Source organism: Camellia sinensis, chromosome 5, assembly GCF_055761805.1.
Source record: "Camellia sinensis isolate YWXY chromosome 5, ASM5576180v1, whole genome shotgun sequence".
Classification (NCBI taxonomy): domain Eukaryota; kingdom Viridiplantae; phylum Streptophyta; class Magnoliopsida; order Ericales; family Theaceae; genus Camellia; species Camellia sinensis.
In genome coordinates this window covers 173544449-173562665 of record NC_138965.1, presented here as the reverse complement: position 1 = coordinate 173562665, position 18217 = coordinate 173544449, and positions in this window count along the sequence as shown.

Genomic DNA, 18217 nt, shown 5'->3' with positions numbered 1-18217 from the left:
TACCAACATTAATTTGGGTGATTTCATCAACCAGCGATTTTACAAACCTCTCTTGCTCTTGATCTAGCAAATATTTCAAAACCAGAGGAATTTCTTCCCCGTCGTTTTCATCCAAATTTTGAAAGTTTGAATTAATGCAATAAATCAAAGGCATAGAAAAATACTCAAAGGCCACAGCTATTCCATTCTCATTAATCACTTCCAAGTCGCCTGATTCCTCTGTTACAACAGACTCAAAGGAAAAAGAAAAAGACGACCTAGACAGGACTATGGCATCCGGGTTATCACCCCCAGGAATACCGAACTCAGACTCAGACGAGTTGGAACCTGATTCCGACCCACAAGACTCGGTGGAATCAGATTCTGGCTCACTACCTGACCCGGTGCTACTCGATAAGAATCCCTCCTTGTATTGCCAGACGAGGGAGGGTGCGATGGACGCGTCCAAAATGCTTGAAGATAGGCTCGCAACCGTTTCATTTCTAATCATGGACACTGAGAGGTCATCCCCTAAGCACTCATGTACAATCGAAAGATCTGATAGTAGACAAGCCAGTGCTACCCCCATTTCAATCTCGGTGCTCTCGAAATCCACTTCCTTACACTCCTCAACCTCAGCTAATGGGTCTGTCTGCTTCTCGACAACATTATCCCCGGACAATTATAAATCGAAGAAGATCTCAAAACCCAACAGGCCTCTCTTCTCAGCATTTAACCATGGCTTTGGGAAGCCGCAGAATGGAAAGTCTTCCCCCTCCCAGACAAGCGTCCGTTCAGGGTACCTGAATAAGTCGATGCATCAACTCAAAATGCTTCCCCGCCTGCTTAGCTCTGGCCCTTCTGGCCATTTCTTTGCCTTTCCTCACCCAGTCCTCCTTGGTAGGCAGGTAACCTAGACCAACGGTATGCGGGTTGTGCGGCACTTCGGCCGATGTTGCAATGCCTTTCTGGCCACTCCTTCCTAATCCCATCCCAGGGATATGCTGGAGCTTGTTCATGAGGTACACAGACTGTGTGCTAACATATAACCCCTCATCAACAGCCAAGATATTTTGAACAACCCGGGCCTTGGCTAGGGTGAATCCTGATAGGAACACATCCTCCGTGCCATGCTCGATTTCCAAAACCGATGTAGATGCCTCTAGCAGCGGATGGATTGACGAATTCCCAAAAACTATAGCCACCCCATTCCCGTGGAGGTATTTCAACATCTAATACAGGGTGGAAGAAACCGCCTTTACCTGGTGCAGCCACGGCCGCCCTAAGAGTAGATTAAAGGTTGCGGGAACGTCCAAGACATGAAAGTCAATCTCGTGATGTCCTGGACCAACCTTGGTTTGAATCTGCACAGTCCCCATCACTTCTCTGCTAGTATTGTCATGAGCCCTTATCACCTGGGCAGTTGGCACAAAGTCCGCAGGCTTCAACCCGATTGCATATGCCGTCCTCGACAGGCACACGTTAATGGCGGATCCCGTGTCGACAAGAACTACCGGTACCCACTTGTCTCTACACTCCACGGAGATGTAGAGTGGTTTGTTATGGTTTGCGCCCTCAAGCGGTAGTTCCTTGTTAGAAAAGGTCAACGTCGGGGAAGCTCCTCCCGGAAAAACCAATACTACCAGCTGCTCAGGCGTGGTATCTATTGAAAGTTTGGCCTTATCCATAGTAGAAAAGACAGCTTGTCTACGGACTTGTGAAGCCATAAACAGTCCCCAGATGGAGATGTCTACCTATATCTTCTTCAGCTGTTTCAACACAGTGTCCTCTTCGAGCAATTTATCCTTCTGCTTGTCTGCCTCCCTGTCTTTTCCGGACGCTTCTGGTTGATCTAAGTGCGAGGGCTTGAAATACCGCCCGCACCTAGTCATCTCATCAACTTCGCCAATGTACCAGGTGTCATCCGGCTGGTTACTCCCCCAGTCTTCATCTGTGTAGGCAAGACATAGATCATCATCTTCCCACCACATGCCATCGGCAGCCGACAGGCACCTGTCCAGCTCCGTTACAACTATTCCTGTGTCCACAACACCTTCCGTTCCTGTGCCCACAGCACGCTCTGTTCCTGTGCACACAGCACATTCTGTCCCCGCAGGGGCTTTGGCCTTTCTGGCTCTCTTAAAATCTTCGATCGCTTCCCGTTCAAACTGCTTTAGTGCAGCCTGCTGTTCAACATCTCCTGTATTCAAAATACCCAAATCCCGAGTGAAATTCTTGGCACCAGCGCTCTCCGGCAATGCATCCAGATTCCCGGCCCTTCCGGCCACAGTTGATGTCCCCATCTCTGACGGACCCTGCTCTAGCTGAGGTTGTTCAACAACATCCGACTGGTCGTCAAGCCACCCAGTAGACTCCGCTGGGCTATCCAAATCAAACCAGCTGACTGTCACGTCTCCCGGATCTTGCTCGTTGAAAAATTGAAGGTTAGCAATGTCCTCTTCTAGTTCTGCCAGGTCATCCAGCCCCTGATTAAGTCCATCCTCCCGCACTACACAAATCTCTACCTCCACTGGCAATTCCACATTCGGCCTAGCCTGGCCTGCTGATGTAATGTAACTGCTCGCGTTGTACATGAAGCTTGCAGACCTCTTAGGCTCTATATTTGTATTCTCATCTGCCTCTGCATTCGACCCACTTCTATCTTCGATAGCTACCACCACCGTTTCAAGTTGGGTTTGGGAGATGTCCAACACGCACAAATCATTGCTGTCAAGAATGAACACCTCCAACTTGGGTAGGTGAGAAGGGGTGATATATATACTAGGGTCGTATGACACAACCCCTGTTTGGATCAAATTGATGCGTTTGGGAGGTAGAGCTTGGTTATGTGGTGGGAGAGGGTTGGTTGTGACATTCGGTTTCTCCGGAGGCACGATCACCGTATTGTCAACGAGATCCTGAATCTCGTGACGTTATCTATAATGCTGGCCGGTGTCATGACCATGCTGTTGGTGAAATGCGCAGTATTTAGCTGGGTTGTGGGAGGGGGGAAGTTTTTCTGGCAATGGCCGTTGCTCTAGGGCTTCAAGTGCCCTTTCCTGATCGAAACCCCCAGAGCCTTGGACAAAGGCATGTATAGTAGGGTAAAGGTTCTTTGGCCTCTGGATGGAAACTTGGTTGTTTGTGAACTACTTCTAGACGCATCGGTGAATGGTGTCGCAGAAAGGGTTCTTGGGGTGGTGGTGGTAGTAACCATACTCACATCTGAAGCTCTGGCAGCTGTAGCACTGCTTGTGCCTACATTCGTACTGCGGTTGAATGCCCTTCTGGGCTGTTCTCTCTCATGATCAATGAGGCCTTGCTTCATAGCGTCCTCGATCTGCATCCCTATCTCATGTAAATCTGCAAAGGTAGGAAGGGGGAGGACGATCATCTTCTGCATGAGCTTGGGCTAGAGGTTGCGCACAACCATCCATATTGGGTCCCTGTCGACCGGCCTGATGGTCATCATCAAGGCCTTAGCCCTCCAACGGGTCACAAAATTGGAGAAGCTCTACTTCGGCTCTTGCCTAGTGGTCACGAGATCACGAGTTGTGACCTCGATCTGCGTATTGTAGGAGTATTGAGCTACAAAGGCCTCAGCCATCTCATCCCAATTCCTCTTAACAGCATCCTCCAGTTTTGCATACCAAATATCTGCTACACCCGACAGGGTCCAGCCAAACAAAGAAAGTTTCTACAATCTGGAGAGGCCCGTCGACCTTAGTATGTCCGAAAACAACCGTAAATGCACCATAGGATCCCCAGACCCGTCAAAGCGGTCAATGTGCGGCATTTTAAACTGATCTGGCAGTGTCACGACGGAGTCGGTGTATCCGTCCTCAATATCTGGAATGGACTTCACACCCTAAGATTTCTTGAACAGCTTTTCTTGCTTGCTCACTTTCAACACTGTGGGGTCCACCTAAAACTCAAAGGGAGAATCCAGTAGGTTGGTAGGTGTTTTGGATAGTTGGGGTAGGATTGGGGTTGGAGCCGGCCCAGTCGGAACGTCCGTATCTTCCTGGACATTTGGTGTCTGCCCGGGTATTGGATCTCTTGGTGGGGAAGGGACTTGGTGTGAAGCAGATGCTCTGGTTTGCTGCTGTAACCTGGCGATTAATTCTGCCGGTTGGGCCATGACCTTAGCATGTTGCTTGGCAAATTCTGCTTGACGGCAACATCCTGCTACATAGTTCTCATACTTTCCTAGAGTTGACGCACCATCTCCTCTATGCTTACCATATCGTACTGATCTATCTGCACAACCGGTTGTAGCACGCGCCCGCGAGGGACCCCCGCTACAGTTCGTACTCAATTTGTGTCACGGTTCTTAATCTGAACCAAAGAGTCCAAATCCGACAAATTATTTTCAGAAACAGATTTTTGAAAAGAAGTGCCAAACATGGACTGCTTTGCCAGATACAGAGTCGCCACCTAGATATTTTTTATGGGGGAATTTAGGAAACCCTAACTCGGTGCCAAAGGCCACGTGTCCGTCATCACCAAAGTTGCCTCGGCTCGGGAGCTAGGGTACGATTGGGGAACGTCAGCTATGAGCACCCCCTCTCGCCCGATCCGAAGATCGGCCTCTACTAACCGTGATATCCGTTTTTGAAAACGTTATGTGTTCTTATCCCGATTATTAGCCTAGAATTACTATGTTATGCGCACAGCACAAAAGTATAGACTAGATTGCCTAATTTGGAAATAAGCATTGCATATCCGTTTGTCCTTGAAAAATGGTTTGGAATTTGCTACTCGCAAGTAGGCTAAAATACGGATTTCAACGAGTTTTTCCAACTCAAACAATCCAACCTTCACCCGCAGGCAATCAAACAGTGATATCACATAAGCATTTAGCCGCATGGTAAGCATGCTGTCATGTTAATATTCGCACTCATGCAAGATGCTAAAGCATAAACACTTACATCGTACTCCGTGCCAAAACAGTAAACTAGTTAGCAAACATGCGCGATCCTAGTTCATGTAAAAAAATGGCTAATGCATCGTATACAGGATGTACTTAGGATAGGCTCGGCTAATCCTAAAATGGCATGTGAAATGCAATTGATAACACGTATTCGATTTGGAATTGAAGTACAATGCAGTTAGCGTGATGCGCCGAGCCCGGTGCATGCAAGACAAATGTATGGATGCACGCATGCATAGCATAAGGTATGCTAATTTAAACATGCCCTAATCTACCTTCATAAGCAGGTAAATAAAAGGGAAGAAAGAAGTGGGGATTGGAAGACATGCACACACACGCACCCACACTTATTACAGATTCGCCCTCGCCCGGAGGGACCAAATAAATATTACAGATAATTAACCTACAAGCTAATTAAATATTACAGACCATCTAATTAGCTAAGCAAATTAACTAATCTAGGGAAAACAGATAAACCGCCTCGGGAAGAGGGCCCAATGCAATGCATGCTCGGTCCTGCTCGGAAGTCCACTGCCATGCATAGCCGCCTCTGTTTTCCCTGCTTTGCCTCTTTGAAGACTGCCAAAGTCTCAGAATTGCTTCCCTGGACATTGGGAGACACCACCAGCTGAGTAGAATAGCCACCGGCAGTGGTATGTGATCATCGGCAGTTGGTGAAGCTATCAGTCACCAATGGATTGCCAGTCGGCACTAAAAACTGCCGGTCGCCAAATAATGTCTGCAGAACCTGCAATTGACAGCAGCAGAGGGCAAGGCATAGCATGGCAATGCAATTCAAGCAATGTATGCACCAATCCTATCCCTCATCATGTGTACGACTCAAAGGGACATGGTCCTTGGTTCTCGGACCATCAAGCGCGCATTTCAATGCGTGATGGCCCAAGAGACCAAGTTGTGCACTTTCATGTCAAATGAAATGCAAACCAAATAAGCACATAAAGGCCCAACCCCTATCACTTGACTTCAAGAGGCAAGGCATGCATGTTCAATGCGATGCAACCTAAGCATGTTAGCTAATATGCAACATGGCATAAAAGAGAGCATACAAACATGCAATGCACATTAGGTACACAAACTAAGCAATAAAGCAAACAAGCATGCCACAATTATGCAAACCACTAGAGCATGCAAGATGTAATCCAATCACGCAACATGCTAGCAACTCGACCAATGGAATGCAAGGCGAATGCAAGTGATTTCAAGCATGTAACATGTGCAACCAAAGCATGAAAACATAGGATGATTGAACAACACTTGAATGACATGCAAGGGATGGACTTACACTAATTGGACAGCTCTAAGTTAGGTCCAAAACAGTGGCCAAAAGCTTAAGAAAATGGGACCAAACACACATACACGCATGCACATGTTAAGGCCTAACGCGTAAGCATCAAAGGACAACTTTTAAGCACACTTAAAAGGGAATAATCATGGACATATGGCATGCATTATAAGCCTTGAAAATCATGCTATAAGAGGTGCCAAACCAACTTAAACAAGGCAAACATTAGCATGCAAATCGTCCAAGCATTTAAAGCAAGTCGAAGGGGACTTAAACCATGGCTAAGCCAACCGAGCCTCACAAGGCCAAGAAGGCTTAAAACAGGTCCAAGGCAGACCTAGACCATGCAAAGGGACACCTAGATGGCATCTAAGTGGCTCAAATTCAAAAGCATGCACAATGACCAAAACATGGAGCATGCAAGACAAGCTTTCAAAGCTTCAAAGAGGCATCTAAGGCAAGCATACAAGCATGTTAAAGGGACTGAAATAACATGGCAAATGGTCCCAACCCACTAAATTATGGCAAGGATGCATGCTATACATTCACACACTTAAGGCCAACAAACCAAAAATGCAAAGGGGCTATACTAAGCATGCCAAAGTCGACCCAAACAACTAAGGGCAGAGCTCAAACATAGCAAAATAAGCACAAAAGCTTCACAAAGCCAAGCCTAAAACATGCTAGAACAATGGTTTACAACCTAAGGCATGTTAAGGCCTAAACATGGCATTACAAGGTAGGTATGCTAAGCATGCATGGTGTACCAAAACCAACTAAAAACAGAGGCATATTATGACATAATAAGCACAAAAATCAGCCAAGGCATGGTCAACAAGAGCCTAAGCTAGGTGCTCCCTCAAGAGGCCAAAAATGGTCCTTTTCAAGGACAATAAGGAGAGGGGGTGGCCCTCTCCTTCTTGGGACCTCAAGGCACCATCCTTACCACTGAAATCCCTCAAGATTTCAGTGGTGAGGAGGCCCAAACACTAAAGTCCCGGAGCTCACTCAAAATAGCACAAAATGGAGCCTTACAAGGCTTAAGAGGGGTGAAATAACCTCAAACCACAAAACACTCTAAACAAACTATTTAGAGGGCCTAAAAATTGAACTTTTTTATATTATACACTAAGCTCAAAAACAGTTCTAAGATAGGCAAAAATAGTATGCAAGAATTGGGTAAAAAGGGGTAAGATTGTTACCCTTGTTGACCTTCTTCACAAATGGTGGACCAGCCCCTTCCTTGAGCTCAAAACAGCTCCAAAGCTTCAAGAACAAACCTCTGGCCCTTCAAGAACCAAGAAAAGGTGTAACACTATGTGTTTGTGTGCAATAGTAAGACACAAACACACTTATACTCACACAAGAGAGAGATATAGAGATAGGATATGTATGAAACCGTAAACCTAAAACCAGAGCTCTCACACAACTTTTCTAACCCTTTTTTGTCTAACCCTAAAGCCAAGAGAGGAGGGCTCCTCTTATAGAGAAGCCAATCTTGTAAAGCTTACTCAAGAAGCTAACAAGGAAGCCATCCCTCCATACACGTGTATGGAGGGGAACAAAATGCAAGCCAGCTGTATTAAAATATCTGCAAAAGCAGATGAACAGTAGTCAGCTGCTCAAAATTGCCATTTTGACAAAATGTACTGCCGACCGACAACAAAGAATGCCGACCGGCAATATACATAGCCGATGGCAACAAAACACCAGCCGGTGGCCTCTGGCCATGGCCGGTGATGTGTGGGGATGCCTCACAAGGCATTCCCTGCCCCTCCAAGGAAAAACGCAAGTGTTTGGTACAAAACCAAACACTAAACAATCGAGTTCGGAGATCCTGAGGCAAGGCGCGTAGCCGAGACCTCCGGGAACTCTAAACGAACACAAACATGGATAATCACCGGGTGTTCAGACGGTGACGTCCAAGTCTTGAGGACGGTCAAAAATGGGGTGTCTACAGTTGCCCTCTTTGACAGAACTCAAAAGTCATAACAATGACGGGAGTAAATGTCAAAGCCCAGAGATGACCCATTTTTGACAAGGCGGAAGACTCAGACAAACATGCAAGACAAACAAGATATGTGCCCGAAGGCAGGGGCAAAATGCAAGACAATGCACAGAGCCAAACATAACTTATGATCATGCAAAGAAAGCTGTAATGAAGCATACATGCGACAACTTTAAGCTAGCATACACCAAACTACACTACAATGCAGAAAGGATGTAAGTGAATTATGCAATTCTCGATACATCTCACTCGGAGGATACAATACCTGTGCGGCTCGTCTGGTTGCACCAGCCTCAAATAAATCGTACATACAATATCGTGCCTGCAAAGAAAACAACTCAACAGGTACGATGTTATTAGCAACATGCATGACAATGCAAAATGATATGCAATATATACAAAACAATGTATAAACAATGCAAATGAAAATGCAATGTAATTGAAACAATGCAAACTATATGCAAAGCAATTGAATCATGATCCAATCATGAGCGGTTCGAAACCACACCTATGTCAAATAGATTGATGGAGGTAACAAGTCTGTCTACCATAGAACGGTCAACTGAACTATGAGTAATGTAGACAGACACAAGAACAAGTATTGGGGGGGGATGACAAAGGTAGGGAAACGACCCACTGGGGAAAGGACAATGATCCTAATGCTGGATGCGACAATTACACTACAATGTAATATATACAATGAAAATGCTGGGGAAATGGCAATGGATATGGTACGCGGGCCAAACCAAATCTTGCCTAGGCAAAGCATGTACGCATACAAGCCACGTCTAACATAGAACGGTCCACTGCACTATGCTTCGACACGAGAAGTATAGGCACATACCAAACCAAGCTTAACATGGAAAGGCGCGAGCCATGGGCGAAGGTGATGCAGTGAATGCATGCAAGCTACAATGCAATATCTACAAATATGCAATGGAATGGAAATGCAATACAATGGATATGGCCTGCGGGCCAAACCAAATCTTGCCTAGGAAAGGCATGTATGCATACAAGCCGCGTCTAACATAGAACGGTCCACTGAACTATGCTTCGACGTGAAAAGGATGGGCACATACCAGACCAAGCTCAACATGGAAAGGCGCAAGCCATAGGCGGAAGTGATGCAGTGAATGCATGCAAATTATAATGCAATATCTACAAATATGCAATGGAAATGGAAATGCAATATAATGGATATGGCCTGCGGGCCAAACCAAATCTTGCCTAGGAAAGGCATGTATGCATACAAGCCGCGTCTAACATAGAACGGTCCACTGAACTATGCTTCGACGTGAAAAGTATGGGCACATACTAGACCAAGCTCAACATGGAAAGGCGCAAGCCATAGGCGGAAGTGATGCAGTGAATGCATGCAAATTACAATGCAATATACACTATATGCTAATGATGCGATGGACATGGCACGCAGGCCAAACCAAATCTTTGCCTAGGAAGGGCATGTACACGTACAAGCCGCGTCTAACATAGAACGGTCCACTGAACTATGCTTCGACACGAGAAGTATGGGCACATACCGGACCAAGCTCAATCATGGAAAGGTGCGAGCCATAGATGGAAGTGATGCAGTGAATGCATGCAAACGACAATGCAATATGCACTATATTCTAATGATGCATGACAATGCAACTATTTACGATGATGCATGACAATGCAATTATATTTTTTTGTTTTTGTTTTTGTTTTTGAAATGCAAACGATGCATGAAATGCATGTTGCATGGAATGCGCGACAACACGCGGCTTTTAAGATACATGACAATGTAAATGGACTGTGCACATCAATGCACTAAAGGTCTTGCACCTTCCGAGGATTTAAGGTCTCCTAGACCGTGTATATTGCACAAGAAATTCATAACAATGCAAGTGAACTTATAATGCGCAACAACGTGCGGCTTTTAAGATACATGACAATGCAAATGGACTGTGCACATTAATGCACTAAAGGTCTTGCACCTTCCGAGGATTTAAGGTCTCCTAGACCGTCAAAGGTCTTGCACCTTCCAAGGATTTAAGGTCTCCTAGACCGTCAAAGGTCTTGCACCTTCCAAGGATTTAAGGTCTCCTAGACTGTACAATACCTGTGCGGCTCGTCTGGTTGCACCAGCCTTAAATGAACCGTACATACAATATCGTGCCTGCAAAGAAAAAAAACTTAACAGGTACAATGTGATTAACAATATGCAAATTAATGTATTTGAAAATGCGTGACAACGCAAAGCAAGTGGGAAGCATAACAATGCTGTGAAGGCACAGGCATGTAAGTGGAGCACACGGTCTACGCAGGCAACGAAATTGATCATAAGCATGCGGTCTACGCAAGCAATGAGATCGAACATAAGCATGCGGTCTACGCAAGCAGAACATGCGGTCTACGCAAGTAATGGAATTGATTACAAATATGCGGTCTACGCAAGGAAAACATGCGGTCTACGCAAGTAATGAAATTGAATGCAAACATGCGGTCTACGCAAGGAAAACATTGCGGTCTACGCAAGGAAAACATGCGGTCTACGCAAGGAAAGCATTGCGGTCTACGCAAATAGTGTAATTAATTATAAACATGCGGTCTACACAAGCAAAACATGCGGTGTACGCAAGTAATGAAATTGATTACAAACATGCGGTCTACGCAAGTAATGAATTTGAACATAAGAATGCGGTCTACGCAAGCAAAACATGCGGTCTACGCAAGTAATGAATTTAAACAAACATGCAGTCTATGCAAGCAAAACATGCGGTCTACGCAAGTAATGAATTTGAACAAACATGCGGTCTACGTAAGCAAAACATGTGGTCTACGCAAGTAATGAATTTGAACAAACATGTGGTCTACGCAAGCAAAACATGCGGTCTACGCAAGTAACGAAATTGATTGAATGCATGCAAAATACAATGAGATGCGCAAAACCACGCGATGCGTTTTAGACAGCGCGAGCGCACAAGACAGTGCGATTGATATGCGATATGCATGGGGCAACTTTTGAGTTTTGTAAAAGCCAAAAGGATACGGAAAGGATACACCTTGCACGAATTCGAGTGCCACGCACAGAAGACACGATCCGAGGTCAAAACGGAGGCCGGTTGAGCGTCGAAAATGCACTGTTTTGCACTGTTTTGAGCACTAAAGGCCCCGAACCACACATATAACCCAAACAAGGGTGTAGGAGGCTCCAAAACCACTGTAGGAGACCACTGGATGTCCACCGGCCATCAGAATGCATCACCGGCCATCCATCGGCCATCAAAAATAGTCCACTAGCCAAATATTTGGCCGACCGGCCAACAGCAAAACAACTCAAACAAACCACTGCCCATTTTGAAAACTCAGCTCGTAACACAGTGCTTGGTTTAATCTGCAAACAGCCCACACAGCTCACAACTGATTCTGAACACTGCTCATTCTGAACTTCATGGTCCACAACACAGTATTCTTAGTTCATTCTGCACGCGGCGAAAACAGTTCAAATCTGAAAAGATGGAATACAAAGGTGGGATCAGCTGAAGTTGAAGCACACTCAGATGCAATCTGAAACCCACATGTTCACTGTTTCCAAGTGACCTGGTTTGAACCCCTGCGGTTTTACAAAAGAACCAAACCTGTTTTACAGAAATGTGGAGAATGGCACAACACTCTGAGCACAAAACGATTTGAGAAAAAGGGTTTTCAACCGGGTATTGAGCCTACGACTGAACACAGTGAAAAAGACTCAATAACGAAAAACAAAAGGTAAACAACCTAAACACAACGAGACACGCTCGGAACCGACTCAAAGCAAGAGTTAAGGTAAACAAAGCAAAAGACACGATACACAGACGCGTTATATAAACGAGAGACTTCTCAGATCACGAGGAGCCAGTTTCTCCGAGTGTTATTTCCCACCCTTTCTAATTTGGGATTCTCACATCACTCGGCCCTCAGGCTCAGTTTTTTCCTCTCAAAACCCTTTTTCTTACTTTTCTCTCAACTTACACCTCTCTATTCTTTATTCTCTCATTTTTTGTCCCTCCCCAAGGTGATTGATGAATGAATAGGAAGTTGCGGGTTCATGTCCAACGCCGTTAGCTCATAGCCATTTCTTCTGGCGGGTAGAGTTCCCTCCTGGCAAGTATGTTGACGACGGGGGAAAGACAGAACGCCTGACTCAACTGTGCCCCTAGTTCATCATTTTGACCATTTTTCGTTTTGGTTTTCTACTAAAACAGTTTTGATCAAGATGAGAGTCGGATTAACGTACTTGTTCGATTTTTGATTTGAAAGCCATGCAAGTCAGGCTGTAAGCACTGAAAATTTTCCTTTTTGGGTTCAAGAAAATGGAATAGTTTTCGAGAAAATAGTCAACCTCAGTAAAAATTTTCAAAAACTATTTTGCAAACAATCAATGCTCAACGAGCATGGAACTTACTCTTTGAGATGCGCAACCTCGGATCAGAGGCAATGGAAAATTGCCCCTGGCTTGAAGGACGCTGCACGGCAACGGAAAGTTGCCCCTGGTTTGAACGGCGACTCATGGCAACAGAAAGTTGCCCCTTGTCTGGATGGTGTCGCAGCATATCGTAAACAGTCCTTACCAGTGATGATCATGACCGAACTTTCTCGGATACAGAGAAGACGAAGATGGCCAAAACCAATATATGGACACAGTCACTTTGAAGGTGTTGGCGACTGGACTTTGGGATGAAATCGAAACCATTGTATGGACCGAGACGTTATGAAAGCGTTGGGGGCTGGACTTCAGAATGAAGTTGCCTACGTATCCCAAACATGGGAATCAAGCCTTACAAAGTTCCGGTTAAGATACACTCGGGTATTTTAACCTTCACTTGTTAGGCTCTAACTTTTGCCAAGGTGCCCAATGCGGGTTTTCGACCTTGCGAGCTTCTTTTTCTTTTCTTTTTTTCATTTTCTTTTTTTTTTTAATTTTTTTCATTTCTTTTTTCTTTCTTTCTTTTTTCTTGCATTTTTTGCCCCCTTTTTTTTTCTTGTATTTTTCTCTTGCTCTAACTTTTGCCTGGGTCGCCCTTCCGAGTTTTCGGCCTAGCGAGCGTCTCAAAGGGTAAAAGTGTAACGAGTCCATGCCAAATGGTTTTTGAAGTTGAAGCCTCTCTGTATCTAGGAGAACGGTTGTTGCAATGATTTGTAGGAGAATCCATCCTGGCTGCTCCACGAGCTTCTTCTGGTGAGATCTACTCTTTTTTATTTGACTTTGGTGCCTCTTGTTCGAGGGCTGCTTCTAATTTGGCCATACAGATCTTACATGGCGTTTGACCGTTGAACTTTCTGAATGGGTTCAAGGTTCGAAACAGACGGGTTGAATCTTGAGGCTGAGAGCGATCCTAGGCTGCACAATCTCAAGAGCGATTCCACACAAGTCTTTATAGGGCCGCGCAAAACATTCGTTTTTGAAAGTTTTTAAGAAAGCGACAAATCGCTCGCGCCGAAGATAGTGTGGAACCAATCTGGATCAAGCCAGGGTCCTTCCCAGTACTCACGCTGACAAGCATGATTTCATTCGTTAAAAGGCTTAGCATGCCTCTCTTTCTCTCAAAATGATCAAAATTTTGCAAAACCCGAGGAATTCCTTCCTCTTCGTTTTTTATCACGCAGTGTTCAAAAGGGGTTTTTGAAAAACTTAGGCTAATGCAATGAGTTTGGCGTGCATGAGAGCAGGCGAGATGTACTGTTAGCCCATTCAAATCCTCTGGCACAACTAACTTACACTGAATGCAAGCATGAAAATGAGATAGCCGCAGCTGTTTCATTCAGATTTGTTGGTATAACTGGCCCCTCGGCAGAAACAGACTCAAAAACAAAAACGAGTAATTACAAGACAAAACGGTGTTCGAGGCAACAACCCCGGAATCACCTGGTATTCTATACAAAGGGGACTGACTCGCTACAACAAGACAGACCCTTAAGCAAAAAGACTGACTCAAGACAAAGAGACAGACTCAAAACAAAAGACTGACACGATACCCAAGCCAGAATTTACAAAGCTAGCGTTCACAAATGCTCAAAAATGCGTGCCAGACGCCACATCCAAAATATACCAAATGCCGCCCGTAGGTGGTTCACTTTCTGATTACATACTTGCAGTATCTGTGTCCTCAAAATCCAATAACTGGGTGGTAACGGACTTGGCTGAGGTGGGCGGGAGGATAACCTCGTTGTCAATCAAATCTTGCACTCCACGGCAAAGGCGGAAACAGTTGTCGGTGGCGTGACCGGTCTGCCGGTGGTACGCGTAGTACAAAGCAGCATCATGTGTGAGAGGGAGATTCTTCGGGAGAGGCCGAGGTTCAAGGGGTTTGAGGTGCCCCCTTTCGGCAAGGATCTGAAGTGCCTTAGATAGAGGCATGTAGAGAGCATGAAAGACCCTGCGCCCTCGGGGCAGGTATTTTGAAGTCTGAGCGTTCTTACTAGACGCACTAGCAAAAGGGTCGGCAGGCTCTGCCTTGGTTTTCTGATCTTTCCCAGGTACAGGGTTGGGAATAGGAGGGACTGTTCTGGTATGGCGGGGCCTATCCCAATTTTCTGACTGACTTGAACTACCCTCAGGTGGAGTGGGAAAAGCATCCTCCACAGTTTTTGCCACAACTGCGGATATCTGTTGCTTGTTCATCCCCCTGTCTTTCAAAGCCTCGACTGCCTGCAGCAGTTGTTCAATGGGATCAGCGTCTGCCTTCATTTTGTTCTGGCCTCCGGCCTCAGCCTGGTCAAGGGTTTGGGTTGCTACTTCAAAGCGAAGCTCGGTTGTTGCTGACATGTCGTGGCTGTAGCTGGAAGCCACCTCTGGCTGGCTGAGCTCTATCACAATCCGCCCCAGTAGCGGGGGCTCCCGTGGTATGAAATTCCCGGCATACGGTGCCGCTGGTGGTGAAGCCGACATTCCATAGGCCAGATCGGCCACGGATCTCTGGAGATCACCAATCATTCCCATCAGCTCAAATGTAGTGGGCTCGCGAGCCTGATACAACTGGGGAGCCCAGATCGGGTGCGCGACAGGCGACCTAGGCAGATGCAATACATCAACATTGGTTTCATCCTGTAGGGTGATCCCTTGATCCAACATAGCTGTCATAACCACAATCTCTTCTGAATTCTGCGTCATCATAAGTCCTGCCTCAGCAAAGGGGAACACTAGCTATTCTGTATCAATTTCCTGGACACTCTGAACTGAAAGGAAAAACGAACAGCATTTCAGCCCAAACAGATCAATCACAGGTGTAGCCGAACAACTACACTCTACTACTGATCACTGTTCCCCGGAATCACTGTCCCCAAAACTGAACCTGATACCCACAGATAACTGATTCTCATAAACTGATACTGATGCCCTCAGGTCTAATACTCAATCTTGCAAACTGGTATGTACGCTCCTGTAGAGAAAACACTCTAAAAGCACATAGCAGATAAGTGAGAGCCAAAACACCCCTATGTTGGGGTAGGGTTTACCTGTCATATTTTGTCAGGAGCTAGGGTTCCACTATGCACGCAGCAGTTTTCAAACAACCTATAATCGGGTAAGCAACCTGTCCTAGCTTGGAATGGTCACTATGGATCCGAATATGCACTAGGTCGAATGGTCAAAAAGGGTGCCCCGGTAAAACCGGGGTTTGTGTTCCCATATTGTCAAAGCCCATAACCGGTCAGCCTTATGGTTATGTCTTGACAAGACAAGCCTCCAGCAAACCGTTCAGGAATGGCAGATGGCAAACACGGTGTCCTTGGCGCACCGATGCACATGCAATGCAAAGAGACACATAAATGAAATCAAAATAGGATATCACGAGTTCGAGTCAAGCTCTCTAAACTCCCTAGCAGAGTCGCCAGAAACTGTAGCACGCGCCCGCGAGGGACCCCCGCAACAGCTCGGAATCGATTTGTGTCATGGTTCTTAATCTGAACCAAATAGTCCAAATCCGGCAAATTGTTTTGAGAAACAGATTTTTGAAAAGAAGTGCCAAACATGGACTGCTTTGCCAGATACAGAGTCGCCACCTAAATATTTTTTATGGGGGAATTTAGGAAACCCTAACTCGGTGCCAAAGGCCACGTGTCCGTCATCACCAAAGTTGCCTCGGCTCGGGAGCTAGGGTACGATTGGGAAAGGTCAGCTATGAGCACCCCCTCTCGCCCGATCCGAAGATCGGCCTCTACTAACCGTGATATCCGTTTTTGAAAACGTTATGTGTTCTTATCCCGATTATTAGCCTAGAATTACTATGTTATGCGCACATCACAAAAGTATAGACTAGATTGCCTAATTTGGAAATAAGCATTGCATATCCGTTTGTCCTTGAAAAATGGTTTGGAATTTGCTACTCGCAAGTAGGCTAAAATACGGATTTCAACGAGTTTTTCCAACTCAAACAATCCAACCTTCACCCGCAGGCAATCAAACAGTGATATCACATAAGCATTTAGCCGCATGGTAAGCATGTTGTCATGTTAATATTCGCACTCATGCAAGATGCTAAAGCATAAACACTTACATCATACTCCGTGCCAAAACAGTAAACTAGTTAGCAAACATGCGCGATCCTAGTTCATGTTAAAAAATGGCTAATGCATCGTATACAGGATGTACTTAGGATAGGCTCGGCTAATCCTAAAATGGCATGTGAAATGCAATTGATAACACGTATTCGATTTGGAATTGAAGTACAATGCAGTTAGCGTGATGCGCCGAGCCCGGTGCATGCAAGACAAATGTATGGATGCACGCATGCATAGCATAAGGTATGCTAATTTAAACATGCCCTAATCTACCTTCATAAGCAGGTAAATAAAAGGGAAGAAAGAAGTGGGGATTGGAAGACATGCACACACACGCACCCACACTTATTACAGATTCGCCCTCGCCCGGAGGGACCAAATAAATATTACAGATAATTAACCTACAAGCTAATTAAATATTACAGGCCATCTAATTAGCTAAGCAAATTAACTAATCTAGGGAAAACAGATAAACCGCCTCGGGAAGAGGGCCCAATGCAATGCATGCTCGGTCCTGCTCGGAAGTCCACTGCCATGCATAGCCGCCTCTGTTTTCCCTGCTCTGCCTCTTTGAAGACTGCCAAAGTCTCAGAATTGCTTCCCTGGACATTGGGAGACACCACCAGCTGAGTAGAATAGCCACCGGCAGTGGTATGTGATCATCAGCAGTTGGTGAAGCTATCAGTCACCAATGGATTGCCAGTCGGCACTAAAAACTGCCGGTCGCCAAATAATGTCTGCAGAACCTGCAATTGACAGCAGCAGAGGGCAAGGCATAGCATGGCAATGCAATTCAAGCAATGTATGCACCAATCCTATCCCTCATCATGTGTACGACTCAAAGGGACATGGTCCTTGGTTCTCGGACCATCAAGCGCGCATTTCAATGCGTGATGGCCCAAGAGACCAAGTTGTGCACTTTCATGTCAAATGAAATGCAAACCAAATAAGCACATAAAGGCCCAACCCCTATCACTTGACTTCAAGAGGCAAGGCATGCATGTTCAATGCGATGCAACCTAAGCATGTTAGCTAATATGCAACATGGCATAAAAGAGAGCATACAAACATGCAATGCACATTAGGTACACAAACTAAGCAATAAAGCAAACAAGCATGCCACAATTATGCAAACCACTAGAGCATGCAAGATGTAATCCAATCACGCAACATGCTAGCAACTCGACCAATGGAATGCAAGGCGAATGCAAGTGATTTCAAGCATGTAACATGTGCAACCAAAGCATGAAAACATGGGATGATGTAACAACACTTGAATGACATGCAAGGGATGGACTTACACTAATTGGACAGCTCTAAGTTAGGTCCAAAACAGTGGCCAAAAGCTTAAGAAAATGGGACCAAACACACATACACGCATGCACATGTTAAGGCCTAACGCGTAAGCATCAAAGGACAACTTTTAAGCACACTTAAAAGGGAATAATCATGGACATATGGCATGCATTATAAG